At 43.8% G+C, this 12,552-nt stretch overlaps 1 protein-coding gene and 1 pseudogene across 3 annotated transcripts in view; one reads left to right on the top strand and one right to left on the bottom strand.

The window, feature by feature from the left end:
- Nucleotides 1-12,552, top strand: part of PMVK (phosphomevalonate kinase) — a 58,295-nt gene that overhangs the window by 29,113 nt on the left and 16,630 nt on the right. The window lies entirely within an intron of this gene.
- Nucleotides 11,008-11,108, bottom strand: LOC138431581 (U6 spliceosomal RNA; annotated as a pseudogene).

The following is a 12,552-nucleotide window of genomic DNA, read 5'->3' as shown; positions in this document are numbered from 1 at the left end:
AATATGTAGCTCAAAGTTGGCAACATAATCAAAACTGATTGAATTTAATTTTGTGCATGTCCGGGTGTTTTGTTAATGGGCCAGAGATGACTGGATAAGTAATAAAGACAAATACCATTCATAAATTATTATATAATTTCCATGGAACTGATTTTTCTTGTCTTTATTTTAATAAAATCACTAATTGTATCGATTGGTCAAGATTTTCCCTAGTTTGTGTGCTGTTGATAGCAATGAACTAAAGAATAAAAGCACAAAGAACACTTTCCAAAAAGTACAGACCTTGAATTGTTCCATTAATTCAATGTGAATTGAAGCAAATGTGAAACACTATCAAGTGAAAATTAATTACCATATATTTTCAAAGAAATCCCCTTTCTTCCAAAAATCATCTATTAAAATGCGCACTACTAATTCAAATAGAAAAATATAAAAATGTAAAGCAAATATTTTGAATAAAGCTGATGACTTAAATTTTTATTTTATGAAAATTCGGTTAAATCTTTTTTTTTCTTTGGCTACACCTTGACTTGTGGGATCTCAGTGCCCTGACCTGGGATTGAACCCAGGCCACACAGTGAAAGCTTGAAATCCTAACCACTAGGCCATCAATTGACTCTTATTACATGCTTTTATAAGCATAAAACTATTTCCAGCTCTAGTATTCAGCATTCTTCCAGTGGCCAAGGTAAAGAATCAGTACCAAGCTGTATGCGTTTCCGTCTAGACCTCCACATTTACAAATCGAGGAGTAATAACGAATGATTTGATATTGAAAATATTTCTCAAAAATCACATGCAAGAGTTGCGAATACTCCGCTCATTCCCGAATACTTTATGATTGAAACAGGAAGAGAAGCAAGAACATCAACACCCCCTTCCTGGCAAAGGATGTATTGTTACATGATCTAAAAGGAAGGATCCAGCAAATGGATTGCTTTTTCATTTGCTGAAGACTTCCTCAGGACTCTGCCTTGCCCTCTAAAGCAGGTCCATCTCTAGCCCTGGCTGCGCCATGGCCACACCTTGTCCTGACCCTTGGCTTGGGCGTCTTTGACAGGAAGCCATGGGGCCAGAGACATGGAAGAACACGGGTCACAACAGAGGATGTTTAGGGTTGCGCGCTGCACTGTGTGTGCCCTGAGCTACGCTTCTGAGAGAGGGAGGTGTCTGTGTGTGTCTCTGTGTATGTTTATTATTAACAGCTGTGTTCTAACAGTATCTACATACCATACCACTCGCCCATTTCAATGAACAGGTCAGTGGTTTTTAGTATGTTCACAAAGTTGTGCAAACATTAGCACCAATTTCAGTGTCTTCTTTTTTTTTTTTTTATCAACTACTAAAGACATGCTGCCCCCGTGGGCTGTCGCCTCTCCTCCCCTCTCCCAAGTCCCTGGCAACTGCTAGTCTACTCCCTTCTGTATGAGTTTGCCTATTTGGTACATTACATATAAACAGAATCATAAGATGTGCCTTTTTGTGGCTGACATTTTTTACTTAGCATAATGTTTTCAAGGCTTGTCCAAGCTGAAGCACGTATCAGCACGTCATTTCTTTCTGTGACTGAATGAGATTCCAGTGTTTGGAGAGACCACATTTTGTTTACCCAGTTTCTTGTTGATGGACATTTGGACTGTTTCCACTTCTTGTGGCTATTGTGAACCATGCTGCAGTGAACATCCATGTACAAGCTTTTGTGTGGATATATGTTTCTGTTCTCTTGGAGATGCACTTAAGAGGGAATGGAATTGCTGAGTCACTCGTGTTCTTTAACAATATTTCTGGGTATGCGTGTGTGTTTGGGTATATGCGTGTGTGTGTGTGTGTGCATGCGTGCAGGAGGTCCCAGGACAGGGCTCCTTGGCCTAGGTCTAAGAATGGCACTGGCAGCCTAGTTTCTGCAGCGCAGTGGGGAAGGGAAGCAAAGGCTTTTGTCACATCAGTGCTGGGCAGCTAGAAAGGCATGTAGGACCAGAATGGCAGCAGCCAGTCAGTTGCAGTTTGGGTCATTTACAGGAGATGTGGTCGACCTCATTTTGCAGTCCTCGTGTGGTGAGGTGTTACCCTCCTGGTTTAGGGCCCTTGCTCTCCTCATCACCGAGGCTTAAAATCTGCAGCACAGCTTCTTGTCTCATCAGTAGCTCTCCTGCCTGCCCTCTGTACTCCCTCTGCAGCTGTCCTAGCTCAACTGCCTGCCATTTATTACCTCTTGTTTGCCTTCAGTATTTTCTGGTCCCTGGTTTCCCTGGTGGCCCAGTGGTAAAGAATCTGGCTGCCAATGCAGGCAGATGTAAGAGACCCGGGTTCAATCCCTGGGTCAGGAAGATCCCCTGGAGGAGGGCACGGCATTGCTGGGAGAATCCCCATGGACAGAGGAGCCTGGTGGCTTGCAGTCCATAGGGTCGCACGGAGTTGGACACGACTGAAGTGGCTTAGCACGCATAGACGTATGCCAATGCAGGAGACACGGGTTTGATCCCTGGTCTGGGAAGATCCCGCAGGCTGTGGAGCAACTAAGCCCGTGCACCACAACTACTGAGCCTGTGCTCTAGAGTCTGTGAGCTGCAACCTCTGAGCCCAGGCACCCTAGAGCCGTATACTGAAACTGCTGAGCCCAAGTGCGGCAACCACTGAGGCCTGCATTTCTGGAGCCTGTGCTCAGCAACGAGAGAAGCCACAGCAATGAGGCGCCTGTGCACCACAACTAGAGTATCCTGAGCAGCAGTGAAGATCTAGCACAGCCAGGAATAAGAAGCAAATAAATTAGAAAATTTCTGGTCACAGAAATAATGTATGGATATACAAACCCAACGCATTGCAGAAATATGAAATCTAAAATGTTGCACCTCCCTGCATACAGAATCCCCTCAAAATAACTGTCACAAACAGTTTAGTATTTTCTCTTCCAACATTTTTATACACATATTAACATATTTTATTTCTTTTTAAAAACAAAAGTAGGATAGTATTGTGTATATGGCTTGTTCCGCAACTTGCTTTTCTCTCCATTGGACTATATTAGATGTCTTTTCTAGAAAATACATACAAGTCTGCCTCATTCTTTTAAGTCTATTGTGCAGCTGTACAATAGTTTATGTAACCAGTCCCCTATTTATGGACATTTGAGTTATGGCCAAGTTTCTGCCATGATAAACAGTGCTGCAGTGTTTTTGTATACATTTCTCTTTATGCATTTGTGAGAGTTTGTCTGTAGGATAAACACCCAGAAGTGAAAATATTGGGTCAGAGAACACAGACATTTAATATTTTAAATAGATACTACCAAAGTTGCCTCCAGAAGCATTTGTTGTTCAGTCACTCAGTCGTGTCTGACTCTTTGTGACCCCATGGACTGCAGCATGCCAGGGTTCCCTGTCCTTCATGATCTCCCAGAGTTTGCTCAAACTCATGTCCATTGAGTCGGTGATGCCATCCAACCATCTCATTGTGTTGCTCCCTTCTCCTCCTGCCCTCAATCTTTCCCAAATCAGGGTCTTTTCTAATGAATCGGCTTTTCACATCAGGTGGCCAAAGTACTGGGGCTTCACCTTCAGCATCAGTCCTTCCAATGAATATTCAGGGTTGATTTCCTTTAGGATTGACAGGTTTGACCTCCTTGCCATCCAAGGGACTCTCAATTTTCCAGCACCACAATTGAAAGGCATCAATTCTTTGGTGCTCAGCCTTTTTTTATTGTCCAACTCTAATATCCATACATGACTACTGGGAAAACCATAGCTTTCACTATATGGACCTTTGTAGGCAAAGTAATGTCTCCGCTTTTTAATACACTGTCTAGGTTTGTCATAGCTTTCTTTCCGAAGAGCTAGTGTCTTTTAATTTCATGGCTCCAGTCACCATCCACAGTGATTTCGAAATCCAAGAAAATAAAGTCTGTCACTGTTTCCATTGTTTCCCCATCTATTTGCCATGAAGTGATGGGACCAGATGCCATGATCTTTGTCTTTTGAAGCATTGCATAGTTTATAGTGTCATTATCAGTTCACGAGAATGCTGCTTTCCCTGCCCCTGCCAGCCCTGGATATCTTTGACCGTTGCCTTTGATCAGTCTTGGCAGCATGTCCTCTTGCCTCCCCTGTGGCATCAGCTTCCTAAAGCCCTATCTACTCCCAGCTTCTCTCCATTTGCATGTCAATCTTCCATTACCTGGTTTTAATAATGACCTTGACAACTTAAAAAACCCCTCTAAAAAACTGAAATAGGCTTGTCCAGGACACCTTTATTCAGCCAATCAACACGTAGTCATTGCCTATTAATCCGGTGCCAGGCGCTGTCTAAGTGCAGTGCTGAATGAGAATGATAAGGCCTCTGCTGTTGCGGAGTTTAATTCTTGTAGTGGGGGATGGATCACAAAGGAAGAAGCAGAAAATGATCGAGCAGTTAGTCTGCATGTGAGGTCACTTCAACCTTATGGACTGTAGCCCACCAGGCTCCTCTGTCCATGGGATTCTCCAGGCAAGAATACTGGAGTGGGTAGACATTCCCTTCTTCAAGGGATCTTCCCGACCCAGGGATTGAACTCGTGTCTCTTATGCCTCTTGCATCAGCAGGTGGATTCTTTACCACTAGCACCACCTGGGAAGCCCAACAGTCAGTTTACTTACTAGACAGTTAAGTGTTATCCTGAGAATTAATACAGGGAGACGTGATGGTTACTAGGAGGTTGGCTGAGGTTGAATGGTCAAGAAAAGAACTTCTGAGGAAAAAAGCACATAAACCGAGCTCTGAAGGACAAGAGCAAAGATTGGGGAGCAGCATGTGCAAAGGCTGGAAAGTAGGAAGGAGCTTGGGTTCCTAGTGGGGGGCGTTGAGAGAGAACGATGGACGAGTGGGTGGAGTGTGGGCTGCTGCCACTGCCCGACGGTTTTGCCGTGGAGGGGGAGGAAAGCTTGGGGCGAGCCCCTGGAAGGGGACATGAGACTGTGGGAAGATGTGCACGGACACGAGATGCTGAAGCATGCTTACGTGCTGATGGGTGGCTTTGGGAGAAGAGAAGCTAGTGATGTAGGTCTGAGGGCCTGGGCAGGAGCCGTGTCCTTGAGGAGCGGGGGAGTGTGGAATCAAGGCACCTGGATGGACCTAGGACATTATCCCTCCTCACAGGAGGGAAGCGGACAGGCAGTCTTGATGTGAGTAGGCCAGTGGTTTGCGGTAAGGAGAGGAGGGGGTTCCTGTCAGATTGCACCAGGTTTTTCCCCAGGAAGTAGAAAGCAAGGGCACTGGCGTGGTGGTGGTATGAAGTGGCAGGGGTGGGAGGAGAATGTGGGAGGTGTGAAGAGTGAGAGCAGGAGAGTGTATATCACTTTGGAGTCTGGGGAAATGTCATTCTGAGGAGGCAGACGGGGCTCACTGAGCATGCGGGTGCTCACTGGAAATGAAAAAAAAATTATTTGGCTGCCCTGGGTCTTTTGTTGCAGCATGGGGAATCTTCCAGTCGCAGCAAGCGAACTCTTAGTTGCCACATGTGGATGTGGAGTCTAGTTCCCTGATAAGGGATCGAACCTGGGCCCCCTGTCTTGGGAGTGTGGAGTCTTAGCCACTGAACTACCAGGCAAGCCCCTCATCTGAGCCTGACTTACAGCTGTGCCCAGTTGGAGGGAAGCCTTCTGTTCTTCCAGGCCCAGCAGTCCCACTCCTAGCTTGCTCGCTCACTGCCTTAGTTGGGAGCACGAGGTAGGAGCCCAGGTGAATTCTGCACCTGAGAGCTGGCAGGAGGAGGCAGACGAGGAGGGAGGGAGAGCAGTGGAAGAAAACCAAGCAGGCCCATGTCCCCAGCTCAGGAAGTCAGTGACCCTGGGCAGCGGCAGGAGCCCTGGCAGGGCTGGAGGCTAATTTTAGAAGGCCTCCAGGTTCCATTGTTCCGGGTGAAGCTGGGCAATAGAGGCGGTGGCTTGGGGCGGTGATACCAGTGTGGGAAAGGAAGCGAGGCTTCGTGTGAGAAGGATGGAAACTTTGAGAGTGGTGTGCAGGTTTCGGCCCTTGGGGACGCTCTGCCCCGGTTCCCACGGGGCAGGTAGGAAGCCACCCCTCCCCTGACTCCTTTCTTCCATCGTCCTGCTGAGCACGTGGTCGGCTGGAACCCTCAGCACCCACGCCCGCTCCAGCACTGTTGACTGCGGCCAGCTCTCAGGCTGGTGGAGGGTAAATGCCAGTCCATCAGAGGAGCACAGTGGCCCTGTGCGACTGTCCCCACTGCTGGTGAGGCAGCTAGGTCCACTTTACGTGGAGGGATTTGAGGCCCAGATGCAACCAGTGACTGCCCAGTGTCTCACTTTGGCAGCTGCACCCTGTCAAGATGTACCGGCTGCTGGTTTAGTCCTGTTGTGTCTGACTCTTGCGACCCCATGGACTGTAGCCTGCCAGGCTCCTCTGTCCATGGGATTCTCCAAGCAAGAATACTGGAGTGGGTTGCCATTTCTTTCTCCAGGGCATCTTCCTGACCCAGGAATTGAACCTGGGTCTCCTGCACTGCAGACACATTGTTTACTGACTAAGCTATGAGGGAAGGCATGATCTACCGGGGGATTCCTAGATTTATGGGAGGATAGAACACTTGTTGCCCTGGTGAGGTTGGCTGCTGTTCGCATAGCAGACTGTAGGCACAGTGGAGATGCTTTTCTGAGAATTCGTGTAAGAAGAGAGGCAGTGCAGGGATCCAGGAATGGGCCCCCACCAGGTGCTAGCTGCGTGACCTTGAGCAAGCCATTTAATCTCCGGGAGACCCCAGGTCCTCATCTGCTATGTGGGCCCCAGAATCCCTGGCTGGTTCTCAGCTTGGATGAGATAACGTGCTGAAAAGCACTGCCCAAGAAGGAACTCTAATCAACATGAAGCTCTGAGGCCACATCAAAGGCTGGATTTTTATCTCAGCCCAAGGGGAAAAGGCTCGCTTCTCAAAAGGAGAAAGGATTCTTTGTAATTATGTGAGGGTTTCATGGCTAAGTGTGTCTTGTTGTTAAAGTCTCATGCCTGAAGGGCACACAGGGGAGAGGGATGAGGCGTGCCCAGGCTAGGAAAATTCCAGACCCCGTTGGTCTCCAAGGTCCTCTCGAGGTGGAGAGCTCTTACAGGCAGGGAAAACCATTCAAGAAGGCCACTTGCATGATTTAGAATTCTGAAGATGACTTGTTAGCTGGGTATGTTCTTTGTTGCTTAATAGGTTTTTTCCAGTTAATTCTCCTGGGTTCTTTCCATTTCCTGGGCAGAAGGAGTCAGCTTTAATATATCCCCACTGGCAATAAGCTGCTGCCTGGTGAATGGAGGTGAGAGGGTGAAGATTCAAGGGGGATAGAGGACTTGGGGAAAGGATCTCAGCTCCAGGGTTGGAGGGAAGTCAGGCTGTCCTCAGGGTGACAGAGTCAGCTGATCATTCTTACTTCTCTTATTAGCTGGCGAAAGCCTACTTAGCCTATAAATCAAAGGTCGAATAATGTCCCCTCTGGGAAGACTTCTCCAGTATTATCAGACAAAATTAATGAGCTGTCTTCTAAGCTCCTATATCAATAAGGATGCTTTTAGATGCAAGTAAGAGGAAATTCCATTCAAATGGACTTAAATAATAAAGAGACTTTATTATCTCAGATGCCTAAGAATTTCAGAAGGAACAGCTTCCGGCATGGTTTGATCAGGACGCCGGCTCCTTTCGTCATTCGTCCTCTGGATTCTAGCCTCTTCAGACTTGTTGGCTTTGTTTTCAGATTGACTTCTCTCAAGGAGTCAAGATGGGTGCCAGCAGCGATAAAGACTGCATTCATCCTTCTTGACGTAAGGGCAGAAAGAGAGAATGTGTTCTTCCCCAGCCATGGAGCAAAAGCCTTAAACCCCACTGTGGTTAGACTGACCTAAAGTGGATAAGAGAATCCACGCACCAGTTCATATTAGAGCTTCTCTTCCCGAATCAGTCAGTGTGTGGTACAAGCAATGAAATTATGCCAGGCAGATCACCTGGGAACTGGAGTGAGAGCAATCTCATCCAAGCACGTGGCTCCTACAAAGTAGGAGTGGGGTGGTTCCCAGAGGGAGCGTTTTTAGGACAGGGATGAGGGCACTTATTGCCGGGAGTGTAACCAACTAATGCCCACTATCCTCCCACGGCACTTGGCAGCCTGTACTAAAATCGGGTGCGTTTTGTGAGGCTCTCCAATTCCCCTTAATTGTGTTGAAGTTCAGTTTATCATTTTTTCTTTTATAGACTGTGCTTTTACTATTGTATCTGTTGATCTATAGTTTTAATACAGTCCCAATCAAAACCCCAGTCTGACCCAAGGTCACAAAGATTTTCTCCTATGTTCTCTTCTAAAAGTTTTATAAATTTAGGTTTTAAATTTAAGCCTATGATCCATTTTAATTTGATTTCTGTGTGTAGTGTGAGGTATAGATTGTTAGATTTTTTTTTTGCATATAAATATCCAGTTGTTCTGGCATTATTTATTGAAAAGACTATGCATATGAGTGTGTGCTAAGTCACTTCAGTCGAGTCCGACTCTGTGTGACCGTGTGGATTGTAGCCCACTGGGCTCCTCTGTCCATAGGGATCTTCCCCAGCCAGGGATTGAACCGGAGTCTCTTAAGTCTCCTGCATTGGCAGGCAAGTTCTTTAACCACTAATACCGCTGGGGGAGCCCTGTGTACACATATGTCTAGGCCTATTTCTGCACTCTCTATTCCTTTCTGTTGATCTATTTGTCTGCTTTTTAAAAACTCCACACTGTCTAAATTATTTTAGCTAGATAATTAGTCTTCACACCAGGTAGTATAAATCCTCCAACTTTGTTTTTCAGGGTCTTTTCAGCTCCTCAAGGTCCTTTGCGTTTCCACATTCATAAACTTTAGAACAAGCTCGTAAATATCTATTAAAACCTGGCTGGGGTTTTGATTGGGATTGCATTGAATCCCATAGACACTTTGGAAGAACTGGCATTTTAACATCCCTGAGTCTCTGATCCATGACTGTGGTATATATCTCTCCACTTATTTAGTTCTTCTCAGCCAGGTTTTGTAATTTTTAGTGCACAGATGTTGCATGTCTTTGATCAGATCTACCCCTACGTCGTAGTTTTAAAACTACTGTAATTGTCATTTATTTTGTTGTCATTACTTATTTATTGCTAATAAGTAGAGATATAATTGAGTTTTGTATATTGATCTTGTATCCTGCAACTTCGTTGAATTCACTTATCATTTCCAGTAGCTCTTTTAGAGAACTTCATCAAATTTTCTCCATCGATGATTATGTCATCTCTGAATAGAGACAGTGGTTTTTCTTTTTTTGCTTTGTTTTGTTTAGTCACTAAGTCATGTCTGACTGTTTTGAGACCCTCTGGACCGTAACCTGCCAGGCTCCTTTGTCCGTGGGATTTTTTTCCCAGGAAAGAATGGTGGAACGTGTTGCCATTTCCTTCTCCAGGGGGTCTTCCTGATCCAGGGGTAGAACCCATGTCTCCTATGTCTCCTGCACTGCAGGTGGATTCTTTATCGCTGAGCCACCAGGGAAGCCTAAAGGCGGTTTCAGTTCTTTCTAATATGGATGTCTTTTATTTCTGATCTTGTTGCGCTGGCTGGAAACTTTAGTACCATCGTCAGAATAGGTGATGAGTTTGGATGTCACTCATTCCCAGTCTTGGGCAGAAAGCCCTTAGACTTTAACCATTATGTATGCTGTTAACCATAGTTATTTTTGTAGATGCCTTTTATCAGACTGGGGAGGTTTGTTCTATTACTGATTCGCTGCAGGTTTTTAATCAGGAATGTATGTTGGATTTCATCAAATACTTTTGCCACATTTAAAAATACCTCTTTTTCTTTTTACATTTGTTATTAATAACATAGGGAATTATATTGATTGATTTTCAAATGTTAGACCAATTTTGCCTTTGTTGGCTATATCTCACTCGATCATGGTATTTTATCCTTTATATATATGTGTGTATATATATATATATTCTTTTTATATATAGCAAAATTCAATTTGCTAAATTTTGGTGTAGAATTTTTGTATCCATGTTTGTGAGGAATTTTGGCCTTGTTTTCTTTTCTTATGATGCCTTTGTCTTGTTTTGGTATCAGAGTAATTCTAGCTTCATAGAATGAGTTAGGGGTACTTCCTCGTCTTCAATTATCTGGAAGAGTTTGTGTAAAATTGGTATTATTTCTTCCTTGAATACTTGGTAGAATTCATCAATCAAGACATGCAGGGCTGGGGTTTCTTTGTGGGAAGATTTTAAACAAGGAACTTTCCTTAATAAATATAAAAATAAATAGGATTATTCACATTATCTATTTCTTTCTGTATGAACTTTGGTAGTTTGCGTCTTTCAAGCAATTTGTCCATTTAAGTTGTCAAATTTATTGGCATAGAGTTGTTTTTAATATTTCCTCATTATCTTCTTAATACCTAAGAATATGGAGGTTTGTTACTTTCTCAGTCCTGATGTTGATGACTTTTTGTCTTTCCTCTTTTTCCTGATTGATTTGGCTAGAGATTCATCAATTAAAAAAAAATTATGTTACCAGTTTCTTTAAGGATATACAGAGATACACGGGGCAAGGTCTGGGAGGGCCCCGAGCACAGGAGTCTCTGTCCCTGTGGAGCTGGGGACCGTTGTTCTACCACGATGAGGATGTGTTCACCAACCTGCAAGCTCCCCGAACCCCATGCTATTGGGATTTTATGGAGGCTTCCTCGTGTAGGCATGGTCAATTTTAATTAACTCCATTTCCAGCCTCTCTCCCCTCTCTGGAGGATGAGGAGTAGGACTGAAAACTTCAGGCTTCTAATCACAGCTTGGTATTTCTTGTGACCAGCTGTTATCCTGGAGTCAGAGATTCATCAGTTTCATTAATGTTCTCAAAGATGCAGCTTTTGGTTTGATAGATTTTTTTTCTAAATTTTTTAGGTTTTCTATTTCATTGATTTCCACTGATACTGCTTTCTTTCATTTGCTTAGGTTTTAAATTTTCTCTTCTTTCCTTCACTTTTTCTTTTAAAATATGGAATGCGTTCACCAATTTGCCTGTCATCCTTACCCAGGGGCCATGCTAATCTTCCCTGTATTGTTCCTGCGTTGGCAGGCAGATTCTCTTCCACTAGCGCCACCTGGGAAGCCCTGTATGGTTCCAATTTTAGTATATGTGCTGCTGAAGCGAGCACCCCAACTTCTTTTTTTCTTTTCCCAACTTCTTAACATTAAAGCTAAAGTCATTTGTTTGAGATCCTTATTCTTTAAAAAGATTTTTTTTGGCTGTACCCTGTAGGACCTTAGTTCTCTGACCAGGGATTGAATCCACACACCTTGCAGCGGAAGTACAAAATCTTAACCACTGAACGATTCTTTATTCTTTTCTAATACAGGTATTTGGTGCTATAATTTTTATGTATTGTTTCGTGGCAAATTATAATCTGTGTGTTTTCTTTTCATCCAAAATACTTTCTATTGTCCCTTTTGATTTCTTCTTTGACCCATGGATTATTTGGAGGTGTGTTATTTGGTTTCCAAATGGTTGCGGATATTGCCGAGATCTTTCTGTAATTTTTTTTGCATTTTGTATTTTGGACTGGGGTACAGCCGATTAACAATGTTGTGATAGTTTCAGGTGAACAGCCAAGGGACTCAGCCATACATATACATGTATCCAATATCTGCCAAACCCTGCTCCCATCCAGGCTGCCACATAACATTGAGCAGAGTACCATGTGCTATACAATAAGTCCTTGTTGGTTATCCATTTGAAATACAGCAGTGTGTATATGACCATCCCAAACTCTTACTATCCCTACCAGCCCCCATCTCTTGCAACCGTAAGTTCATTTTCTAAGTCTGTGAGGTTTTTTGTTTTGTTTTGTTTTGTAAGTAAGTTCATTTGTAGCATTTCTTTTTAGATTCCACACATAAGGGATATCATATATTTCCCCTTCTCTGTCTGACTTCTGTTATTGATTTCTAAGTTAGTTTCATTATGGCCAGAGGATATTTTTATGTGACTTAAATTCTTTGAGACTTGCTTTATGGCTCTGGATATAGTTTGTCTTGGTAAATGTCCTATGTGCACTCGAAAATAATACGTGTTCTACTATTGTTTCATGGAGGGTTCTGTAAATGTCAATTAGGTCAACTTGGTTGATTATGCTATTTAAGGCATTTACATCCTAACTGAATTTTTGTTTGTCCTCTTTATTTTTGTCTCTTTCCCCCTTTTTTTGGTGTTTTTGGATTGAAAGAAAGTGAAAGAAAGTTAAGTTGCTCAGTCGTGTCTGACTCTTTGCGACCCCATGGACTGTAGCCTACCAGGCTCCTCTGTCCATGGGTTTTTCCAAGCAGGAATACTGGAGTGGGTTGCCATTTCCTTCTCCAGATCTTCCCAACGCAGGGATTGAACCCTGGTCTCCTGCACTGCAGGCAGATGCTTTACCATCTGAACCACCAGAGAAGTCTTTAAATCCATTTTCTCTAATTTTTTTGCTTATTCACATAGTTACCAGTTTTGATGTTCTTCATTCCTTTGTGTAGATATATATATACACATATATCT

This window comes from Ovis canadensis, chromosome 1, assembly GCF_042477335.2.
Source record: "Ovis canadensis isolate MfBH-ARS-UI-01 breed Bighorn chromosome 1, ARS-UI_OviCan_v2, whole genome shotgun sequence".
Taxonomy (NCBI): domain Eukaryota; kingdom Metazoa; phylum Chordata; class Mammalia; order Artiodactyla; family Bovidae; genus Ovis; species Ovis canadensis.
The sequence above is the reverse complement of the archived record's forward strand: the minus strand, read 5'-3'. Positions and strand labels throughout refer to the sequence as shown.